Source organism: Salmo salar, chromosome 24 (genome assembly GCF_965601325.2).
Source record: "Salmo salar chromosome 24, fSalSal1, whole genome shotgun sequence".
Taxonomy (NCBI): Eukaryota; Metazoa; Chordata; class Actinopteri; order Salmoniformes; family Salmonidae; genus Salmo; species Salmo salar.
In genome coordinates, this window is record NC_138314.1 from 50,361,995 (window position 1) to 50,386,876 (window position 24,882).

General features: G+C 44.3%; 1 protein-coding gene across 1 annotated transcript in view; it reads left to right on the forward strand.

Annotated features, from left to right (window-relative positions):
* Nucleotides 1–24,882, forward strand: part of LOC106586000 (doublesex- and mab-3-related transcription factor 3) — a 61,015-nt gene that overhangs the window by 33,547 nt on the left and 2,586 nt on the right. The window lies entirely within an intron of this gene.

Below are 24,882 nucleotides of genomic sequence, written 5' to 3' on the forward strand. Positions count from 1 at the left end.
GCCTCTACTAGAACTCTACTAGACCTCTATGTTGCTGTGTAGTCTCTACTACACCTCTATGTTGCTGTGTAGCTTCTACTAGACCTCTATGATGCTGTGTAGCCTCTACTAGACCTATATGTTGCTGTGTAGCCTCTACTAGACCTCTATGTTGCTGTGTAGTCTCTACTAGACCTCTATGTTGCTGTGTAGGCTCTACTAGACTTCTATGTTGCTGTGTAGCCTCTACTAGACCTCTACTAGACCTCTATGTTGCTGTGTAGACTCTACTAGACCTCCACTAGACCTCTATGTTGCTGTGTAGTCTCTACTAGACCTCTATGTTGCTGTGTAGCCTCTACTAGACCTCTATGTTGCTGTGTAGCCTCTACTAGTCCTCTATGTTACTGTGTAGTCTCTACTAGAGCTCTATGTTGCTGTGTAGTCTCTACTAGACCTCTATGTTGCTGTGTAGTCTCTACTAGATCTCTATGTTGCTGTGTAGTCTCTACTAGATCTCTATGTTGCTGTGTAGCCTCTACTAGACCTCTATGTTGCTGTGTAGCCTCTACTAGACCTCTATGTTGCTGTGTAGCCTCTACTAGATCTCTATTTTGCTGTGTAGTCTCTACTAGATCTCGATGCTAATATGTAGCCTCTACTAGACCTCTATGTTAATGTGTAGCCTCTACTAGACCTCTACTAGACCTCTATGTTGCTGTGTAGCCTGTACTACACCTCTATGTTGCTGTGTAGCTTCTACTAGACCTATATGTTGCTGTGTAGCCTCTACTAGACCTCTATGTTGCTGTGTAGTCTCTACTAGACCTCTATGTTGCTGTGTAGACTCTACTAGACCTCTATGTTGCTGTGTAGCCTCTACTAGACCTCTACTAGACCTCTATGTTGCTGTGTAGACTCTACTTGACCTCTACTAGACCTCTATGTTGCTGTGTAGCCTCTACTAGACCTCTATGTTGCTGTGTAGCCTCTACTAGACCTCTATGTTGCTGTGTAGCCTCTACTAGACCTCTATGTTGCTGTGTAGGCTCTACTAGACCTCTATGTTGCTGTGTAGTCTCTACTAGACCTCTATGTTGCTGTGTAGTCTCTACTAGATCTCTATGTTGCTGTGTACTCTCTACTAGATCTCTATGTTGCTGTGTAGCCTCTACTAGACCTCTATGTTGCTGTGTAGCCTCTACTAGATCTCTATTTTGCCGTGTAGTCTCTACTAGATCTCTATGTTGCTGTGTATCCTCTACTAGACCTCTATGTTGCTGTGTAGCCTCTACTAGACCTCTATGTTGCTGTGTAGTCTCTAATAGACCTCTATGTTGCTGTGTAGCCTCTACTAGATCTCGATGCTAATATGTAGCCTCTACTAGACCTCTATGTTGCTCTGTAGCCCCTACTAGGCCTCTACTAGACCTCTATGTTGCTGTCTAGACTCTACTAGACCTCTATGTTGCTGTGTAGCCTCTACTAGACCTCTATGTTGCTGTGTAGGCTCTACTAGACCTCTATGTTGCTGTGTAGCCTCTACTAGACGTCTATGTTGCTGTTTAGTCTCTACTAGACCTCTATGTTGCTGTGTAGGCTCTACAAGACCTCTATGTTGCTGTGTAGTCTCTACTAGACCTCTACTAGACCTCTATGTTGCTGTGTAGCCTCTACTAGACCTCTATGTTGCTGTGTAGGCTCTACTAGACCTCTATGTTGCTGTGTAGTCTCTACTAGACCTCTACTAGACCTCTATGTTGCTGTGTAGTCTCTACTACACCTCTATGTTGCTGTGTAGCTTCTACTAGACCTCTATGTTGCTGTGTAGCCTCTACTAGACCTATATGTTGCTGTGTAGCCTCTACTAGACCTCTATGTTGCTGTGTAGTCTCTACTAGACCTCTATGTTGCTGTGTAGTCTCTACTAGACCTCTATGTTGCTGTGTAGCCTCTACTAGACCTCTACTAGACCTATATGTTGCTGTGTAGACTCTACTAGACCTCTACTAGACCTCTATGTTGCTGTGTAGTCTCTACTAGACCTCTATGTTGCTGTGTAGCCTCTACTAGACCTCTATGTTGCTGTGTAGTCTCTACTAGTCCTCTATGTTACTGTGTAGTCTCTACTAGAGCTCTATGTTGCTGTGTAGTCTCTACTAGACCTCTATGTTGCTGTGTAGTCTCTACTAGATCTCTATGTTGCTGTGTCGTCTCTACTAGATCTCTATGTTGCTGTGTAGCCTCTACTAGACCTCTATGTTGCTGTGTAGCCTCTACTAGACCTCTATGTTGCTGTGTAGCCTCTACTAGAACTCTATTTTGCTGTGTAGTCTCTACTAGATCTCGATGCTAATATGTAGCCTCTACTAGACCTCTATGTTGCTGTGTAGCCTCTACTAGGCCTCTACTAGACCTCTATGTTGCTGTGTAGTCTCTACTAGACCTCTATGTTGCTGTGTAGGCTCTACTAGACCTCTATGTTGCTGTGTAGCCTCTACTAGACGTCTATGTTGCTGTTTAGTCTCTACTAGACCTCTATGTTGCTGTGTAGCCTCTACTAGTCCTCTATGTTACTGTGTAGTCTCTACTAGAGCTCTATGTTGCTGTGTAGTCTCTACTAGACCTCTATGTTGCTGTGTAGTCTCTACTAGATCTCTATGTTGCTGTGTAGTCTCTACTAGATCTCTATGTTGCTGTGTAGCCTCTACTAGACCTCTATGTTGCTGTGTAGCCTCTACTAGACCTCTATGTTGCTGTGTAGCCTCTACTAGATCTCTATTTTGCTGTGTAGTCTCTACTAGATCTCGATGCTAATATGTAGCCTCTACTAGACCTCTATGTTGCTGTGTAGCCTCTACTAGACCTCTACTAGATCTCTATGTTGCTGTGTAGCCTGTACTACACCTCTATGTTGCTGTGTAGCTTCTACTAGACCTATATGTTGCTGTGTAGCCTCTACTAGACCTCTATGTTGCTGTGTAGTCTCTACTAGACCTCTATGTTGCTGTGTAGACTCTACTAGACCTCTATGTTGCTGTGTAGCCTCTACTAGACCTCTACTAGACCTCTATGTTGCTGTGTAGACTCTACTTGACCTCTACTAGACCTCTATGTTGCTGTGTAGCCTCTACTAGACCTCTATGTTGCTGTGTAGCCTCTACTAGACCTCTATGTTGCTGTGTAGCCTCTACTAGACCTCTATGTTGCTGTGTAGGCTCTACTAGACCTCTATGTTGCTGTGTAGTCTCTACTAGACCTCTATGTTGCTGTGTAGTCTCTACTAGATCTCTATGTTGCTGTGTACTCTCTACTAGATCTCTATGTTGCTGTGTAGCCTCTACTAGACCTCTATGTTGCTGTGTAGCCTCTACTAGATCTCTATTTTGCCGTGTAGTCTCTACTAGATCTCTATGTTGCTGTGTATCCTCTACTAGACCTCTATGTTGCTGTGTAGCCTCTACTAGACCTCTATGTTGCTGTGTAGTCTCTAATAGACCTCTATGTTGCTGTGTAGCCTCTACTAGATCTCGATGCTAATATGTAGCCTCTACTAGACCTCTATGTTGCTCTGTAGCCCCTACTAGGCCTCTACTAGACCTCTATGTTGCTGTCTAGACTCTACTAGACCTCTATGTTGCTGTGTAGCCTCTACTAGACCTCTATGTTGCTGTGTAGGCTCTACTAGACCTCTATGTTGCTGTGTAGCCTCTACTAGACGTCTATGTTGCTGTTTAGTCTCTACTAGACCTCTATGTTGCTGTGTAGGCTCTACAAGACCTCTATGTTGCTGTGTAGTCTCTACTAGACCTCTACTAGACCTCTATGTTGCTGTGTAGCCTCTACTAGACCTCTATGTTGCTGTGTAGGCTCTACTAGACCTCTATGTTGCTGTGTAGTCTCTACTAGACCTCTACTAGACCTCTATGTTGCTGTGTAGTCTCTACTACACCTCTATGTTGCTGTGTAGCTTCTACTAGACCTCTATGTTGCTGTGTAGCCTCTACTAGACCTATATGTTGCTGTGTAGCCTCTACTAGACCTCTATGTTGCTGTGTAGTCTCTACTAGACCTCTATGTTGCTGTGTAGTCTCTACTAGATCTCTATGTTGCTGTGTACTCTCTACTAGATCTCTATGTTGCTGTGTAGCCTCTACTAGACCTCTATGTTGCTGTGTAGCCTCTACTAGATCTCTATTTTGCCGTGTAGTCTCTACTAGATCTCTATGTTGCTGAGTATCCTCTACTAGACCTCTATGTTGCTGTGTAGCCTCTACTAGACCTCTATGTTGCTGTGTAGTCTCTAATAGACCTCTATGTTGCTGTGTAGCCTCTACTAGATCTCGATGCTAATATGTAGCCTCTACTAGACCTCTATGTTGCTCTGTAGCCCCTACTAGGCCTCTACTAGACCTCTATGTTGCTGTCTAGACTCTACTAGACCTCTATGTTGCTGTGTAGCCTCTACTAGACCTCTATGTTGCTGTGTAGGCTCTACTAGACCTCTATGTTGCTGTGTAGCCTCTACTAGACGTCTATGTTGCTGTTTAGTCTCTACTAGACCTCTATGTTGCTGTGTAGGCTCTACAAGACCTCTATGTTGCTGTGTAGTCTCTACTAGACCTCTACTAGACCTCTATGTTGCTGTGTAGCCTCTACTAGACCTCTATGTTGCTGTGTAGGCTCTACTAGACCTCTATGTTGCTGTGTAGTCTCTACTAGACCTCTACTAGACCTCTATGTTGCTGTGTAGTCTCTACTACACCTCTATGTTGCTGTGTAGCTTCTACTAGACCTCTATGTTGCTGTGTAGCCTCTACTAGACCTATATGTTGCTGTGTAGCCTCTACTAGACCTCTATGTTGCTGTGTAGTCTCTACTAGACCTCTATGTTGCTGTGTAGTCTCTACTAGACCTCTATGTTGCTGTGTAGCCTCTACTAGACCTCTACTAGACCTATATGTTGCTGTGTAGACTCTACTAGACCTCTACTAGACCTCTATGTTGCTGTGTAGTCTCTACTAGACCTCTATGTTGCTGTGTAGCCTCTACTAGACCTCTATGTTGCTGTGTAGTCTCTACTAGTCCTCTATGTTACTGTGTAGTCTCTACTAGAGCTCTATGTTGCTGTGTAGTCTCTACTAGACCTCTATGTTGCTGTGTAGGCTCTACTAGACCTCTATGTTGCTGTGTAGCCTCTACTAGACCTCTATGTTGCTGTTTAGTCTCTACTAGACCTCTATGTTGCTGTGTAGCCTCTACTAGACCTCTATGTTGCTGTGTAGCCTCTACTAGAACTCTACTAGACCTCTATGTTGCTGTGTAGTCTCTACTACACCTCTATGTTGCTGTGTAGCTTCTACTAGACCTCTATGATGCTGTGTAGCCTCTACTAGACCTATATGTTGCTGTGTAGCCTCTACTAGACCTCTATGTTGCTGTGTAGTCTCTACTAGACCTCTATGTTGCTGTGTAGGCTCTACTAGACTTCTATGTTGCTGTGTAGCCTCTACTAGACCTCTACTAGACCTCTATGTTGCTGTGTAGACTCTACTAGACCTCCACTAGACCTCTATGTTGCTGTGTAGTCTCTACTAGACCTCTATGTTGCTGTGTAGCCTCTACTAGACCTCTATGTTGCTGTGTAGCCTCTACTAGTCCTCTATGTTACTGTGTAGTCTCTACTAGAGCTCTATGTTGCTGTGTAGTCTCTACTAGACCTCTATGTTGCTGTGTAGTCTCTACTAGATCTCTATGTTGCTGTGTAGTCTCTACTAGATCTCTATGTTGCTGTGTAGCCTCTACTAGACCTCTATGTTGCTGTGTAGCCTCTACTAGACCTCTATGTTGCTGTGTAGCCTCTACTAGATCTCTATTTTGCTGTGTAGTCTCTACTAGATCTCGATGCTAATATGTAGCCTCTACTAGACCTCTATGTTGCTGTGTAGCCTCTACTAGACCTCTACTAGACCTCTATGTTGCTGTGTAGCCTGTACTACACCTCTATGTTGCTGTGTAGCTTCTACTAGACCTATATGTTGCTGTGTAGCCTCTACTAGACCTCTATGTTGCTGTGTAGTCTCTACTAGACCTCTATGTTGCTGTGTAGACTCTACTAGACCTCTATGTTGCTGTGTAGCCTCTACTAGACCTCTACTAGACCTCTATGTTGCTGTGTAGACTCTACTTGACCTCTACTAGACCTCTATGTTGCTGTGTAGCCTCTACTAGACCTCTATGTTGCTGTGTAGCCTCTACTAGACCTCTATGTTGCTGTGTAGCCTCTACTAGACCTCTATGTTGCTGTGTAGGCTCTACTAGACCTCTATGTTGCTGTGTAGTCTCTACTAGACCTCTATGTTGCTGTGTAGTCTCTACTAGATCTCTATGTTGCTGTGTACTCTCTACTAGATCTCTATGTTGCTGTGTAGCCTCTACTAGACCTCTATGTTGCTGTGTAGCCTCTACTAGATCTCTATTTTGCCGTGTAGTCTCTACTAGATCTCTATGTTGCTGTGTAGCCTCTACTAGACCTCTATGTTGCTGTGTAGCCTCTACTAGACCTCTATGTTGCTGTGTAGTCTCTAATAGACCTCTATGTTGCTGTGTAGCCTCTACTAGATCTCGATGCTAATATGTAGCCTCTACTAGACCTCTATGTTGCTCTGTAGCCCCTACTAGGCCTCTACTAGACCTCTATGTTGCTGTCTAGACTCTACTAGACCTCTATGTTGCTGTGTAGCCTCTACTAGACCTCTATGTTGCTGTGTAGGCTCTACTAGACCTCTATGTTGCTGTGTAGCCTCTACTAGACGTCTATGTTGCTGTTTAGTCTCTACTAGACCTCTATGTTGCTGTGTAGGCTCTACAAGACCTCTATGTTGCTGTGTAGTCTCTACTAGACCTCTACTAGACCTCTATGTTGCTGTGTAGCCTCTACTAGACCTCTATGTTGCTGTGTAGGCTCTACTAGACCTCTATGTTGCTGTGTAGTCTCTACTAGACCTCTACTAGACCTCTATGTTGCTGTGTAGTCTCTACTACACCTCTATGTTGCTGTGTAGCTTCTACTAGACCTCTATGTTGCTGTGTAGCCTCTACTAGACCTATATGTTGCTGTGTAGCCTCTACTAGACCTCTATGTTGCTGTGTAGTCTCTACTAGACCTCTATGTTGCTGTGTAGTCTCTACTAGACCTCTATGTTGCTGTGTAGCCTCTACTAGACCTCTACTAGACCTATATGTTGCTGTGTAGACTCTACTAGACCTCTACTAGACCTCTATGTTGCTGTGTAGTCTCTACTAGACCTCTATGTTGCTGTGTAGCCTCTACTAGACCTCTATGTTGCTGTGTAGTCTCTACTAGTCCTCTATGTTACTGTGTAGTCTCTACTAGAGCTCTATGTTGCTGTGTAGTCTCTACTAGACCTCTATGTTGCTGTGTAGTCTCTACTAGATCTCTATGTTGCTGTGTCGTCTCTACTAGATCTCTATGTTGCTGTGTAGCCTCTACTAGACCTCTATGTTGCTGTGTAGCCTCTACTAGACCTCTATGTTGCTGTGTAGCCTCTACTAGAACTCTATTTTGCTGTGTAGTCTCTACTAGATCTCGATGCTAATATGTAGCCTCTACTAGACCTCTATGTTGCTGTGTAGCCTCTACTAGGCCTCTACTAGACCTCTATGTTGCTGTGTAGTCTCTACTAGACCTCTATCTTGCTGTGTAGTCTCTACTAGACCTCTATGTTGCTGTTTAGCCTCTACTAGACCTCTATGTTGCTGTGTAGTCTCTACTAGACCTCTATGTTGCTGTGTAGCCTCTACTAGACCTCTATGTTTCTGTGTAGGCTCTACTAGACCTCTATGTTGCTGTGTAGTCTCTACTAGACCTCTATCTTGCTGTGTAGTCTCTACTAGACCTCTATGTTGCTGTTTAGCCTCTACTAGACCTCTATGTTGCTGTGTAGCCTCTGCTAGACCTCTATGTTGCTGTGTAGCCTCTACTAGACCTCTATGTTGCTGTGTAGTCTCTACTAGACCTCTATGTTGCTGTGTAGCCTCTACTAGACCTCTATGTTGCTGTTTAGTCTCTACTAGACCTCTATGTTGCTGTGTAGCCTCTACTAGACCTCTATGTTGCTGTGTAGCCTCTACTAGAACTCTACTAGACCTCTATGTTGCTGTGTAGTCTCTACTACACCTCTATGTTGCTGTGTAGCTTCTACTAGACCTCTATGATGCTGTGTAGCCTCTACTAGACCTATATGTTGCTGTGTAGCCTCTACTAGACCTCTATGTTGCTGTGTAGTCTCTACTAGACCTCTATGTTGCTGTGTAGGCTCTACTAGACTTCTATGTTGCTGTGTAGCCTCTACTAGACCTCTACTAGACCTCTATGTTGCTGTGTAGACTCTACTAGACCTCCACTAGACCTCTATGTTGCTGTGTAGTCTCTACTAGACCTCTATGTTGCTGTGTAGCCTCTACTAGACCTCTATGTTGCTGTGTAGCCTCTACTAGACCTCTATGTTGCTGTGTAGTCTCTACTAGAGCTCTATGTTGCTGTGTAGTCTCTACTAGACCTCTATGTTGCTGTGTAGTCTCTACTAGATCTCTATGTTGCTGTGTAGTCTCTACTAGATCTCTATGTTGCTGTGTAGCCTCTACTAGACCTCTATGTTGCTGTGTAGCCTCTACTAGACCTCTATGTTGCTGTGTAGCCTCTACTAGACCTCTATGTTGCTGTGTAGCCTCTACTAGATCTCGATGCTAATATGTAGCCTCTACTAGACCTCTATGTTGCTGTGTAGCCTCTACTAGACCTCTACTAGACCTCTATGTTGCTGTGTAGCCTCTACTACACCTCTATGTTGCTGTGTAGCTTCTACTAGACCTATATGTTGCTGTGTAGCCTCTACTAGACCTCTATGTTGCTGTGTAGTCTCTACTAGACCTCTATGTTGCTGTGTAGACTCTACTAGACCTCTATGTTGCTGTGTAGCCTCTACTAGACCTCTACTAGACCTCTATGTTGCTGTGTAGACTCTACTTGACCTCTACTAGACCTCTATGTTGCTGTGTAGCCTCTACTAGACCTCTATGTTGCTGTGTAGGCTCTACTAGACCTCTATGTTGCTGTGTAGACTCTAATTGACCTCTACTAGACCTCTATGTTGCTGTGTAGCCTCTACTAGACCTCTATGTTGCTGTGTAGGCTCTACTAGACCTCTATGTTGCTGTGTAGCCTCTACTAGACGTCTATGTTGCTGTTTAGTCTCTACTAGACCTCTATGTTGCTGTGTAGGCTCTACAAGACCTCTATGTTGCTATGTAGTCTCTACTAGACCTCTATGTTGCTGTGTAGCCTCTACTAGACCTCTATGTTGCTGTGTAGGCTCTACTAGACCTCTATGTTGCTGTGTAGTCTCTACTAGACCTCTACTAGACCTCTATGTTGCTGTGTAGTCTCTACTACACCTCTATGTTGCTGTGTAGCTTCTACTAGACCTCTATGTTGCTGTGTAGCCTCTACTAGACCTATATGTTGCTGTGTAGCCTCTACTAGACCTCTATGTTGCTGTGTAGTCTCTACTAGACCTCTATGTTGCTGTGTAGTCTCTACTAGACCTCTATGTTGCTGTGTAGCCTCTACTAGACCTCTACTAGACCTATATGTTGCTGTGTAGACTCTACTAGACCTCTACTAGACCTCTATGTTGCTGTGTAGTCTCTACTAGACCTCTATGTTGCTGTGTAGCCTCTACTAGACCTCTATGTTGCTGTGTAGTCTCTACTAGTCCTCTATGTTACTGTGTAGTCTCTACTAGAGCTCTATGTTGCTGTGTAGTCTCTACTAGACCTCTATGTTGCTGTGTAGTCTCTACTAGATCTCTATGTTGCTGTGTAGTCTCTACTAGATCTCTATGTTGCTGTGTAGCCTCTACTAGACCTCTATGTTGCTGTGTAGCCTCTACTAGACCTCTATGTTGCTGTGTAGCCTCTACTAGACCTCTATGTTGCTGTGTAGTCTCTACTAGATCTCGATGCTAATATGTAGCCTCTACTAGACCTCTATGTTGCTGTGTAGCCTCTACTAGGCCTCTACTAGACCTCTATGTTGCTGTGTAGTCTCTACTAGACCTCTATCTTGCTGTGAGTCTCTACTAGACCTCTATGTTGCTGTTTAGCCTCTACTAGACCTCTATGTTGCTGTGTAGTCTCTACTAGACCTCTATGTTGCTGTGTAGCCTCTACTAGACCTCTATGTTGCTGTGTAGGCTCTACTAGACCTCTATGTTGCTGTGTAGTCTCTACTAGACCTCTATGTTGCTGTGTAGTCTCTACTAGACCTCTATGTTGCTGTGTAGCCTCTACTAGACCTCTATGTTGCTGTGTAGCCTCTACTAGACCTCTATGTTGCTGTGTAGTCTCTACTAGACCTCTATGTTGCAGTGTAGTCTCTACTAGATCTCTATGTTGCTATGTAGTCTCTACTAGATCTCTATGTTGCTGTGTAGCCTCTACTAGATCTCTATGTTGCTGTGTAGCCTCTACTAGACCTCTATGTTGCTGTGTAGTCTCTACTAGACCTCTACTAGACCTCTATGTTGCTGTGTAGTCTCTACTACACCTCTATGTTGCTGTGTAGCTTCTCCTAGACCTCTATGTTGCTGTGTAGCCTCTACTAGACCTATATGTTGCTGTGTAGCCTCTACTAGACCTCTATGTTGCTGTGTAGTCTCTACTAGACCTCTATGTTGCTGTGTAGTCTCTACTAGACCTCTATGTTGCTGTGTAGCCTCTACTAGACCTCTACTAGACCTCTATGTTGCTGTGTAGACTCTACTAGACCTCTACTAGACCTCTATGTTGCTGTGTAGTCTCTACTAGACCTCTATGTTGCTGTGTAGCCTCTACTAGACCTCTATGTTGCTGTGTAGTCTCTACTAGACCTCTATGTTACTGTGTAGTCTCTACTAGAGCTCTATGTTGCTGTGTAGTCTCTACTAGACCTCTACTAGACCTCTATGTTGCTGTGTAGCCTCTACTACACCTCTATGTTGCTGTGTAGCTTCTACTAGACCTCTATGATGCTGTGTAGCCTCTACTAGACCTATATGTTGCTGTGTAGCCTCTACTAGACCTCTATGTTGCTGTGTAGTCTCTAATAGACCTCTATGTTGCTGTGTAGTCTCTACTAGACCTCTATGTTGCTGTGTAGCCTCTACTAGAACTCTACTAGACCTCTATGTTGCTGTGTAGACTCTACTTGACCTCTACTAGACCTCTATGTTGCTGTGTAGCCTCTACTAGACCTCTATGTTGCTGTGTAGCCTCTACTAGACCTCTATGTTGCTGTGTAGTCTCTACTAGACCTCTATGTTGCTGTGTAGGCTCTACTAGACCTCTATGTTGCTGTGTAGTCTCTACTAGACCTCTATGTTGCTGTGTAGTCTCTACTAGATCTCTATGTTGCTGTGTAGCCTCTACTAGACCTCTATGTTGCTGTGTAGCCTCTACTAGACCTCTATGTTGCTGTGTAGTCTCTACTAGACCTCTATGTTGCTGTGTAGTCTCTACTAGACCTCTATGTTGCTGTGTAGTCTCTACTAGACCTCTATGTTGCTGTGTAGCCTCTACTAGACGTCTATGTTGCTGTTTAGTCTCTACTAGACCTCTATGTTGCTGTGTAGTCTCTACTAGACCTCTATGTTGCTGTGTAGTCTCTACTAGATCTCTATTTTGCTGTGTAGTCTCTACTAGATCTCTATGTTGCTGTGTAGACTCTACTAGACCTCTATGTTGCTGTGTAGCCTCTACTAGACCTCTATGTTGCTGTGTAGCCTCTACTAGACCTCTATGTTGCTGTGTAGCCTCTACTAGACCTCTATGTTGCTGTGTAGCCTCTACTAGACCTCTATGTTTCTGTGTAGCCTCTACTAGAACTTGATGCTAATATGTAGGCTCTACTAGACCTCTATGTTGCTGTGTAGCCTCTACTAGACCTCTACTAGACCTCTATGTTGCTGTGTAGCCTCTACTAGGCCTCTACTAGACCTCTATGTTGCTGTGTAGTCTCTACTAGACCTCTATGTTGCTGTGTAGTCTCTACTAGACCTCTATGTTGCTGTGTAGCCTCCACTAGACCTCTATGTTGCTGTGTAGTATCTACTAGACCTCTATGTTGCTGTGTAGCCTCTGCTAGACCTCTATGTTGCTGTGTAGGCTCTACTAGACCTCTATGTTGCTGTGTAGTCTCTACTAGACGTCTATGTTGCTGTCTAGCCTCTACTAGACCTCTATGTTGCTGTTTAGTCTCTACTAGACCTCTATGTTGCTGTGTAGCCTCTACTAGACCTCTATGTTGCTGTGTAGCCTCTACTAGAACTCTACTAGACCTCTATGTTGCTGTGTAGTCTCTACTACACCTCTATGTTGCTGTGTAGCTTCTACTAGACCTCTATGATGCTGTATAGCCTCTACTAGACCTATATGTTGCTGTGTAGCCTCTACTAGACCTCTATGTTGCTGTGTAGCCTCTACTAGACCTCTATGTTGCTGTGTAGGCTCTACTAGACCTCTATGTTGCTGTGTAGCCTCTACTAGACCTCTATGTTGCTGTGTAGTCTCTACTAGACCTCTATGTTGCTGTGTAGTCTCTACTAGACCTCTATGTTGCTGTGTAGCCTCTACTAGACCTCTATGTTGCTGTGTAGTCTCTACTAGACCTCTATTTTGCTGTGTAGTCTCTACTAGATCTCTATTTTGCAGAGTGTAGTCTCTACTAGATCTCTATGTTGCTGTGTAGACTCTACTAGACCTCTATGTTGCTGTGTAGCCTCTACTAGACCTCTATGTTGCTGTGTAGCCTCTACTAGACCTCTATGTTGCTGTGTAGCCTCTACTAGAACTCGATGCTAATATGTAGTCTCTACTAGACCTCTATGTTGCTGTGTAGACTCTACTAGACCTCTACTAGACCTCAATGTTGCTGTGTAGTCTCTACTAGACCTCTATGTTGCTGTGTAGCCTCTACTAGAACTCGATGCTAATATGTAGCCTCTACTAGACCTCTATGTTGCTGTGTAGCCTCTACTAGGCCTCTACTAGACCTCTATGTTGCTGTGTAGTCTCTACTAGACCTCTATGTTGCTGTGTAGTCTCTACTAGACCTCTATGTTGCTGTGTAGCCTCTACTAGACCTTTATGTTGCTGTGTAGACTCTAATTGACCTCTACTAGACCTCTATGTTGCTGTGTAGTCTCTACTAGACCTCTATGTTGCTGTGTAGCCTCTACTAGACCTCTATGTTGCTGTGTAGCCTCTACTAGACCTCTATGTTGCTGTGTAGTCTCTACTAGACCTCTATGTTGCAGTGTAGTCTCTACTAGATCTCTATGTTGCTATGTAGTCTCTACTAGATCTCTATGTTGCTGTGTAGCCTCTACTAGATCTCTATGTTGCTGTGTAGCCTCTACTAGACCTCTATGTTGCTGTGTAGTCTCTACTAGACCTCTACTAGACCTCTATGTTGCTGTGTAGTCTCTACTACACCTCTATGTTGCTGTGTAGCTTCTCCTAGACCTCTATGTTGCTGTGTAGCCTCTACTAGACCTATATGTTGCTGTGTAGCCTCTACTAGACCTCTATGTTGCTGTGTAGTCTCTACTAGACCTCTATGTTGCTGTGTAGTCTCTACTAGACCTCTATGTTGCTGTGTAGCCTCTACTAGACCTCTACTAGACCTCTATGTTGCTGTGTAGACTCTACTAGACCTCTACTAGACCTCTATGTTGCTGTGTAGTCTCTACTAGACCTCTATGTTGCTGTGTAGCCTCTACTAGACCTCTATGTTGCTGTGTAGTCTCTACTAGACCTCTATGTTACTGTGTAGTCTCTACTAGAGCTCTATGTTGCTGTGTAGTCTCTACTAGACCTCTACTAGACCTCTATGTTGCTGTGTAGCCTCTACTACACCTCTATGTTGCTGTGTAGCTTCTACTAGACCTCTATGATGCTGTGTAGCCTCTACTAGACCTATATGTTGCTGTGTAGCCTCTACTAGACCTCTATGTTGCTGTGTAGTCTCTACTAGACCTCTATGTTGCTGTGTAGTCTCTACTAGACCTCTATGTTGCTGTGTAGCCTCTACTAGAACTCTACTAGACCTCTATGTTGCTGTGTAGACTCTACTTGACCTCTACTAGACCTCTATGTTGCTGTGTAGCCTCTACTAGACCTCTATGTTGCTGTGTAGCCTCTACTAGACCTCTATGTTGCTGTGTAGTCTCTACTAGACCTCTATGTTGCTGTGTAGGCTCTACTAGACCTCTATGTTGCTGTGTAGTCTCTACTAGACCTCTATGTTGCTGTGTAGTCTCTACTAGATCTCTATGTTGCTGTGTAGCCTCTACTAGACCTATATGTTGCTGTGTAGCCTCTACTAGACCTCTATGTTGCTGTGTAGTCTCTAATAGACCTCTATGTTGCTGTGTAGTCTCTACTAGACCTCTATGTTGCTGTGTAGCCTCTACTAGAACTCTACTAGACCTCTATGTTGCTGTGTAGACTCTACTTGACCTCTACTAGACCTCTATGTTGCTGTGTAGCCTCTACTAGACCTCTATGTTGCTGTGTAGCCTCTACTAGACCTCTATGTTGCTGTGTAGTCTCTACTAGACCTCTATGTTGCTGTGTAGGCTCTACTAGACCTCTATGTTGCTGTGTAGTCTCTACTAGACCTCTATGTTGCTGTGTAGTCTCTACTAGATCTCTATGTTGCTGTGTAGCCTCTACTAGACCTCTATGTTGCAATGTAGCCTCTACTAGACCTCTATGTTGCTGTGTAGTCTCTACTAGATCTCTATTTTGCTGTGTAGTCTCTACTAGATCTCTATGTTGCTGTGTAGCCTCTACTAGACCTCTATGTTGCTGTGTAGCCTCTACTAGACCTCTATGTTGCTGTGTAGTCTCTAATTGACCTCTATGTTGCTGTGTAGACTCTACTAGATCTCGATGCTAATATGTAGCCTCTACTAGACCTCTATGTTGCTCTGTAGCCCCTACTAGGCCTCTACTAGACCTCTATGTTGCTGTGTAGTCTCTACTAGACCTCTATGTTGCTGTGTAGCCTCTACTAGACCTCTATGTTGCTGTGTAGCCTCTACTAGACCTCTATGTTGCTGTGTAGGCTCTACTAGACCTCTATGTTGCTGTGTAGCCTCTACTAGACCTCTATGTTGCTGTGTAGTCTCTACTAGACCTCTATGTTGCTGTGTAGTCTCTACTAGACCTCTATGTTGCTGTGTAGCCTCTACTAGACGTCTATGTTGCTGTTTAGTCTCTACTAGACCTCTATGTTGCTGTGTAGTCTCTACTAGACCTCTATGTTGCTGTGTAGTCTCTACTAGATCTCTATTTTGCTGTGTAGTCTCTACTAGATCTCTATGTTGCTGTGTAGACTCTACTAGACCTCTATGTTGCTGTGTAGCCTCTACTAGACCTCTATGTTGCTGTGTAGCCTCTACTAGACCTCTATGTTGCTGTGTAGCCTCTACTAGAACTGCTGTGTAGCTCTACTAGACCTCTATGATATGTGTAGTCTCTACTAGACCTCTATGTTGCTGTGTAGACTCTACTAGATCTCGATGCTAATATGTAGCCTCTACTAGACCTCTATGTTGCTCTGTAGCCCCTACTAGGCCTCTACTAGACCTCTATGTTGCTGTGTAGTCTCTACTAGACCTCTATGTTGCTGTGTAGCCTCTACTAGACCTCTATGTTGCTGTGTAGGCTCTACTAGACCTCTATGTTGCTGTGTAGCCTCTACTAGACCTCTATGTTGCTGTGTAGACTCTACTAGACCTCTATGTTGCTGTGTAGTCTCTACTAGACCTCTATGTTGCTGTGTAGCCTCTACTAGACGTCTATGTTGCTGTTTAGTCTCTACTAGACCTCTATGTTGCTGTGTAGTGCCTCTACTAGACCTCTATGTTGCTGTGTAGTCTCTACTAGACCTCTATGTTGCTGTGTAGTCTCTACTAGACCTCTATGTTGCTGTGTAGCCTCTACTAGACCTCTATGTTGCTCTGTAGTCTCTACTAGACCTCTATGTTGCTGTGTAGCCTCTGCTAGACCTCTATGTTGCTGTGTAGGCTCTACTAGACCTCTATGTTGCTGTGTAGTCTCTACTAGATCTCTATTTTGCTGTGTAGTCTCTACTAGATCTCTATGTTGCTGTGTAGACTCTACTAGACCTCTATGTTGCTGTGTAGCCTCTACTAGACCTCTATGTTGCTGTTTAGTCTCTACTAGACCTCTATGTTGCTGCTACTAGACCTCTACTAGTTGCTGTGTAGCCTCTACTAGACCTCTACTAGACCTCTATGTTGCTGTGTAGACTCTACTAGACCTCTACTAGACCTCAATGTTGCTGTGTAGTCTCTACTAGACCTCTATGTTGCTGTGTAGCCTCTACTAGAACTCAATGCTAATATGTAGCCTCTACTAGACCTCTATGTTGCTGTGTAGCCTCTACTAGGCCTCTACTAGACCTCTATGTTGCTGTGTAGTCTCTACTAGACCTCTATGTTGCTGTGTAGTCTCTACTAGACCTCTATGTTGCTGTGTAGCCTCTACTAGACCTCTATGTTGCTGTGTAGTCTCTACTAGACCTCTATGTTGCTGTGTAGCCTCTGCTAGACCTCTATGTTGCTGTGTAGGCTCTACTAGACCTCTATGTTGCTGTGTAGCTCTACTAGACCTCTATGTTGCTGTGTAGCCTCTACTAGACCTCTATGTTGCTGTGTAGTCTCTACTAGACCTCTATGTTGCTGTGTAGCCTCTACTAGACCTCTATGTTGCTGTGTAGTCCTCTACTAGACCTCTATGTTGCTGTGTAGCCTCTACTAGACCTCTATGTTGCTGTGTAGCCTCTACTAGACCTCTATGTTGCTGTGTAGCCTCTACTAGACCTCTATGTTGCTGTGTAGCTCTACTAGACCTCTATGTTGCTGTGTAGTCTCTACTAGACCTCTATGTTGCTGTGTAGTCTCTACTAGACCTCTATGTTGCTGTGTAGCCTCTACTAGACCTCTATGTTGCTGTGTAGCCTCTACTAGACCTCTATGTTGCTGTGTAGTCTCTACTAGACCTCTATGTTGCTGTGTAGTCTCTACTAGACCTCTATGTTGCTGTGTAGCCTCTACTAGACCTCTATGTTGCTGTGTAGCCTCTACTAGACCTCTATGTTGCTGTGTAGTCTCTACTAGACCTCTATGTTGCTGTGTAGCCTCTACTAGACCTCTATGTTGCTGTGTAGCCTCTACTAGACCTCTATGTTGCTGTGTAGCTCTACTAGACCTCTATGTTGCTGTGTAGCCTCTACTAGACCTCTATGTTGCTGTGTAGTCTCTACTAGACCTCTACTAGACCTCTATGTTGCTGTGTAGCCTCTACTAGACCTCTATGTTGCTGTGTAGCCTCTACTAGACCTCTATGTTGCTGTGTAGCCTCTACTAGACCTCTATGTTGCTGTGTAGCCTCTACTAGACCTCTATGTTGCTGTGTAGTCTCTACTAGACCTCTATGTTGCTGTGTAGCCTCTACTAGACCTCTATGTTGCTGTGTAGCCTCTACTAGACCTCTACTAGACCTCTATGTTGCTGTGTAGTCTCTACTACGACCTCTATGTTGCTGTGTAGCCTCTACTAGACCTCTATGTTGCTGTGTAGCCTCTACTAGACCTCTATGTTGCTGTGTAGTCTCTACTAGACCTCTATGTTGCTGTGTAGCCTCTACTAGACCTCTATGTTGCTGTGTAGCCTCTACTAGACCTCTATGTTGCTGTGTAGTCTCTACTAGACCTCTATGTTGCTGTGTAGTCTCTACTAGACCTCTATGTTGCTGTGTAGACTCTACTAGACCTCTATGTTGCTGTGTAGCCTCTACTAGACCTCTATGTTGCTGTGTAGTCTCTATAGACCTCTATGTTGCTGTGTAGCCTCTACTAGACCTCTATGTTGCTGTGTAGCCTCTACTAGAACTCTACTAGACCTCTATGTTGCTGTGTAGTCTCTACTAGACCTCTATGTTGCTGTGTAGCTCTACTAGACCTCTATGTGCTGTTAGCCTCTACTAGACCTCTATGTTGCTGTGTAGCCTCTACTAGACCTCTATGTTGCTGTGTAGCCTCTACTAGGCCTCTACTAGACCTCTATGTTGCTCTGTAGTCTCTACTAGACCTCTATGTTGCTGTGTAGCCTCTACTAGACCTCTATGTTGCTGTGTAGCCTCTACTAGACCTCTATGTTGCTGTGTAGTCTCTACTAGACCTCTATGTTGCTGTGTAGCCTCTACTAGACCTCTATGTTGCTGTGTAGGCTCTACTAGACCTCTATGTTGCTGTGTAGCCTCTGCTAGACCTCTATGTTGCTGTGTAGGCTCTACTAGACCTCTATGTTGCTGTGTAGACTCTACTAGACCTCTATGTTGCTGTGTAGCCTCTACTAGACCTCTATGTTGCTGTTTAGTCTCTACTAGACCTCTATGTTGCTGTGTAGCCTCTACTAGACCTCTATGTTGCTGTGTAGCCTCTACTAGAACTCTACTAGACCTCTATGTTGCTGTGTAGTCTCTACTACACCTCTATGTTGCTGTGTAGCTTCTACTAGACCTCTATGATGCTGTGTAGCCTCTACTAGACCTATATGTTGCTGTGTAGCCTCTACTAGACCTCTATGTTGCTGTGTAGTCTCTACTAGACCTCTATGTTGCTGTGTAGTCTCTACTAGACCTCTATGTTGCTGTGTAGCCTCTACTAGACCTCTACTCGACCTCTATGTTGCTGTGTAGACTCTACTAGACCTCTATGTTGCTGTGTAGCGTAGCCTCTACTAGACCTCTATGTTGCTGTGTAGCCTCTACTAGACCTCTATGTTGCTGTGTAGTCTCTACTAGACCTCTATGTTGCTGTGTAGTCTCTACTAGACCTCTATGTTGCTGTGTAGCCTCTACTAGACCTCTACTAGACCTCTATGTTGCTGTGTAGACTCTACTAGACCTCTACTAGACCTCTATGTTGCTGTGTAGTCTCTACTAGACCTCTATGTTGCTGTGTAGCCTCTACTAGACCTCTATGTTGCTGTGTAGTCTCTACTAGACCTCTATGTTACTGTGTAGTCTCTACTAGAGCTCTATGTTGCTGTGTAGTCTCTACTAGACCTCTATGTTGCTGTGTAGTCTCTACTAGATCTCTATGTTGCTGTGTAGTCTCTACTAGATCTCTATGTTGCTGTGTAGCCTCTACTAGACCTCTATGTTGCTGTGTAGTCTCTACTAGACCTCTATGTTGCTGTGTAGTCTCTACTAGACCTCTATGTTGCTGTGTAGTCTCTACTAGACTCTCTATTTTGCTGTGTAGCCTCTACTAGACCTCTATGTTGCTGTGTAGTCTCTACTAGACCTCTATGTTGCTGTGTAGCCTCTACTAGACCTCTATGTTGCTGTGTAGCCTCTACTAGACCTCTATGTTGCTGTGTAGTCTCTACTAGACCTCTATGTTGCTGTGTAGCCTCTACTAGACCTCTATGTTGCTGTGTAGCCTCTACTAGACCTCTATGTTGCTGTGTAGTCTCTACTAGATCTCTATTTTGCTGTGTAGTCTCTACTAGACCTCTATGTTGCTGTGTAGACTCTACTAGACCTCTATGTTGCTGTGTAGCCTCTACTAGACCTCTATGTTGCTGTGTAGTCTCTACTAGACCTCTATGTTGCTGTGTAGCCTCTACTAGAACTCGATGCTAATATGTAGCCTCTACTAGACCTCTATGTTGCTGTGTAGCCTCTACTAGGCCTCTACTAGACCTCTATGTTGCTGTGTAGTCTCTACTAGGCCTCTATGTTGCTGTGTAGTTTCTACTAGACCTCTATGTTGCTGTGTAGCCTCTACTAGACCTCTATGTTGCTGTGTAGTATCTACTAGACCTCTATGTTGCTGTGTAGCCTCTGCTAGACCTCTATGTTGCTGTGTAGGCTCTACTAGACCTCTATGTTGCTGTGTAGACTCTACTAGAGGTCTATGTTGCTGTGTAGCCTCTACTAGACCTCTATGTTGCTGTTTAGTCTCTACTAGACCTCTATGTTGCTGTGTAGCCTCTACTAGACCTCTATGTTGCTGTGTAGCCTCTACTAGAACTCTACTAGACCTCTATGTTGCTGTGTAGTCTCTACTACACCTCTATGTTGCTGTGTAGCTTCTACTAGACCTCTATGATGCTGTATAGCCTCTACTAGACCTATATGTTGCTGTGTAGCCTCTACTAGACCTCTATGTTGCTGTGTAGCCTCTACTAGATCTCTATGTTGCTGTGTATGCTCTACTTGACCTCTATGTTGCTGTGTAGCCTCTACTAGACCTCTATGTTGCTGTGTAGTCTCTACTAGACCTCTATGTTGCTGTGTAGTCTCTACTAGACCTCTATGTTGCTGTGTAGCCTCTACTAGGCCTCTATGTTGCTGTGTAGTCTCTACTAGACCTCTATGTTGCTGTGTAGCCTCTACTAGACCTCTATGTTGCTGTGTAGTCTCTACTAGACCTCTATGTTGCTGTGTAGCCTCTACTAGACCTCGATGCTAATATGTAGCCTCTACTAGACCTCTATGTTGCTGTGTAGCCTCTACTAGGCCTCTACTAGACCTCTATGTTGCTGTGTAGTCTCTACTAGACCTCTATGTTGCTGTGTAGTCTCTACTAGACCTCTATGTTGCTGTGTAGCCTCTACTAGACCTCTATGTTGCTGTGTAGTCTCTACTAGACCTCTATGTTGCTGTGTAGCCTCTGCTAGACCTCTATGTTGCTGTGTGGGCTCTACTAGACCTCTATGTTGCTGTGTAGTCTCTACTAGATCTCTATTTTGCTGTGTAGTCTCTACTAGATCTCTATGTTGCTGTGTAGACTCTACTAGACCTCTATGTTGCTGTGTAGCCTCTACTAGACCTCTATGTTGCTGTTTAGTCTCTACTAGACCTCTATGTTGCTGTGTAGCCTCTACTAGACCTCTATGTTGCTGTGTAGCCTCTACTAGAACTCTACTAGACCTCTATGTTGCTGTGTAGTCTCTACTACACCTCTATTTTGCTGTGTAGCTTCTACTAGACCTCTATGATGCTGTGTAGCCTCTACTAGACCTATATGTTGCTGTGTAGCCTCTACTAGACCTCTATGTTGCTGTGTAGTCTCTACTAGACCTCTATGTTGCTGTGTAGTCTCTACTAGACCTCTATGTTGCTGTGTAGCCTCTACTAGACCTCTACTCGACCTCTATGTTGCTGTGTAGACTCTACCAGACCTCTACTAGACCTCTATGTTGCTGTGTAGTCTCTACTAGACCTCTATGTTGCTGTGTAGCCTCTACTAGACCTCTATGTTTCTGTGTAGCCTCTACTAGACCTCTATGTTGCTGTGTAGTCTCTACTAGACCTCTATGTTGCAGTGTAGTCTCTACTAGATCTCTATGTTGCTATGTAGACTCTACTAGATCTCTATGTTGCTGTGTAGCCTCTACTAGATCTCTATGTTGCTGTGTAGCCTCTACTAGACCTCTATGTTGCTGTGTAGGCTCTACTAGACCTCTATGTTGCTGTGTAGTCTCTACTAGACCTCTACTAGACCTCTATGTTGATGTGTAGTCTCTACTACACCTCTATGTTGCTGTGTAGCTTCTCCTAGACCTCTATGTTGCTGTGTAGCCTCTACTAGACCTATATGTTGCTGTGTAGCCTCTACTAGACCTCTATGTTGCTGTGTAGTCTCTACTAGACCTCTATGTTGCTGTGTAGTCTCTACTAGACCTCTATGTTGCTGTGTAGCCTCTACTAGACCTCTACTAGACCTCTATGTTGCTGTGTAGACTCTACTAGACCTCTACTAGACCTCTATGTTGCTGTGTAGTCTCTACTAGACCTCTATGTTGCTGTGTAGCCTCTACTAGACCTCTATGTTGCTGTGTAGTCTCTACTAGACCTCTATGTTACTGTGTAGTCTCTACTAGAGCTCTATGTTGCTGTGTAGTCTCTACTAGACCTCTATGTTGCTGTGTAGTCTCTACTAGATCTCTATGTTGCTGTGTAGACTCTACTAGACCTCTATGTTGCTGTGTAGCCTCTACTAGACCTCTATGTTGCTGTGTAGCCTCTACTAGACCTCTATGTTGCTGTGTAGCCTCTACTAGAACTCGATGCTAATATGTAGGCTCTACTAGACCTCTATGTTGCTGTGTAGCCTCTACTAGACCTCTACTAGACCTCTATGTTGCTGTGTAGACTCTACTAGACCTCTACTAGACCTCAATGTTGCTGTGTAGTCTCTACTAGACCTCTATGTTGCTGTGTAGCCTCTACTAGAACTCAATGCTAATATGTAGCCTCTACTAGACCTCTATGTTGCTGTGTAGCCTCTACTAGGCCTCTACTAGACCTCTATGTTGCTGTGTAGTCTCTACTAGGCCTCTATGTTGCTGTGTAGTTTCTACTAGACCTCTATGTTGCTGTGTAGCCTCTACTAGACCTCTATGTTGCTGTGTAGTATCTACTAGACCTCTATGTTGCTGTGTAGCCTCTGCTAGACCTCTATGTTGCTGTGTAGGCTCTACTAGACCTCTATGTTGCTGTGTAGTCTCTACTAGACGTCTATGTTGCTGTGTAGCCTCTACTAGACCTCTATGTTGCTGTTTAGTCTCTACTAGACCTCTATGTTGCTGTGTAGCCTCTACTAGACCTCTATGTTGCTGTGTAGCCTCTACTAGAACTCTACTAGACCTCTATGTTGCTGTGTAGTCTCTACTACACCTCTATGTTGCTGTGTAGCTTCTACTAGACCTCTATGATGCTGTATAGCCTCTACTAGACCTATATGTTGCTGTGTAGCCTCTACTAGACCTCTATGTTGCTGTGTAGCCTCTACTAGATCTCTATGTTGCTGTGTAGGCTCTACTAGACCTCTATGTTGCTGTGTAGCCTCTACTAGACCTCTATGTTGCTGTGTAGTCTCTACTAGACCTCTATGTTGCTGTGTAGCCTCTACTAGACCTCTATGTTGCTGTGTAGCCTCTACTAGAACTCGATGCTAATATGTAGCGTCTACTAGACCTCTATGTTGCTGTGTAGCCTCTACTAGGCCTCTACTAGACCTCTATGTTGCTGTGTAGTCTCTACTAGACCTCTATGTTGCTGTTTAGTCTCTACTAGACCTCTATGTTGCTGTGTAGCCTCTACTAGACCTCTATGTTGCTGTGTAGCCTCTACTAGACCTCTATGTTGCTGTGTAGCCTCTGCTAGACCTCTATGTTGCTGTGTAGGCTCTACTAGACCTCTATGTTGCTGTGTAGTCTCTACTAGATCTCTATTTTGCTGTGTAGTCTCTACTAGATCTCTATGTTGCTGTGTAGACTCTACTAGACCTCTATGTTGCTGTGTAGCCTCTACTAGACCTCTATGTTGCTGTTTAGTCTCTATTAGACCTCTATGTTGCTGTGTAGCCTCTACTAGACCTCTATGTTGCTGTGTAGCCTCTACTAGAACTCTACTAGACCTCTATGTTGCTGTGTAGTCTCTACTACACCTCTATGTTGCTGTGTAGCTTCTACTAGACCTCTATGATGCTGTGTAGCCTCTACTAGACCTATATGTTGCTGTGTAGCCTCTACTAGACCTCTATGTTGCTGTGTAGTCTCTACTAGACCTCTATGTTGCTGTGTAGTCTCTACTAGACCTCTATGTTGCTGTGTAGCCTCTACTAGACCTCTACTCGACCTCTATGTTGCTCTGTAGACTCTACTAGACCTCAACTAGACCTCTATGTTGCTGTGTAGTCTCTACTAGACCTCTATGTTGCTGTGTAGCCTCTACTAGACCTCTATGTTGCTGTGTAGCCTCTACTAGACCTCTATGTTGCTGTGTAGTCTCTACTAGACCTCTATGTTGCAGTGTAGTCTCTACTAGATCTCTATGTTGCTATGTAGTCTCTACTAGATCTCTATGTTGCTGTGTAGCCTCTACTAGATCTCTATGTTGCTGTGTAGCCTCTACTAGACCTCTATGTTGCTGTGTAGGCTCTACTAGACCTCTATCTTGCTGTGTAGTCTCTACTAGACCTCTACTAGACCTCTATGTTGCTGTGTAGTCTCTACTACACCTCTATGTTGCTGTGTAGCTTCTCCTAGACCTCTATGTTGCTGTGTAGCCTCTACTAGACCTATATGTTGCTGTGTAGCCTCTACTAGACCTCTATGTTGCTGTGTAGTCTCTACTAGACCTCTATGTTGCTGTGTAGTCTCTACTAGACCTCTATGTTGCTGTGTAGCCTCTACTAGACCTCTACTAGACCTCTATGTTGCTGTGTAGACTCTACTAGACCTCTACTAGACCTCTATGTTGCTGTGTTGCCTCTACTAGACCTCTATGTTGCTGTGTAGCCTCTACTAGACCTCTATGTTTCTGTGTAGTCTCTACTAGACCTCTATGTTACTGTGTAGTCTCTACTAGAGCTCTATGTTGCTGTGTAGTCTCTACTAGACCTCTATGTTGCTGTGTAGTCTCTACTAGATCTCTATGTTGCTGTGTAGTCTCTACTAGATCTCTATGTTTCTGTGTAGCCTCTACTAGACCTCTATGTTGCTGTGTAGCCTCTACTAGACCTCTATGTTGCTGTGTAGTCTCTACTAGACCTCTATGTTGCTGTGTAGGCTCTACTAGACCTCTATGTTGCTGTGTAGTCTCTACTAGATCTCTATGTTGCTGTGTAGTCTCTACTAGATCTCTATGTTGCTGTGTAGCCTCTACTAGACCTCTATGTTGCTGTGTAGCCTCTACTAGACCTCTATGTTGCTGTGTAGTCTCTACTAGATC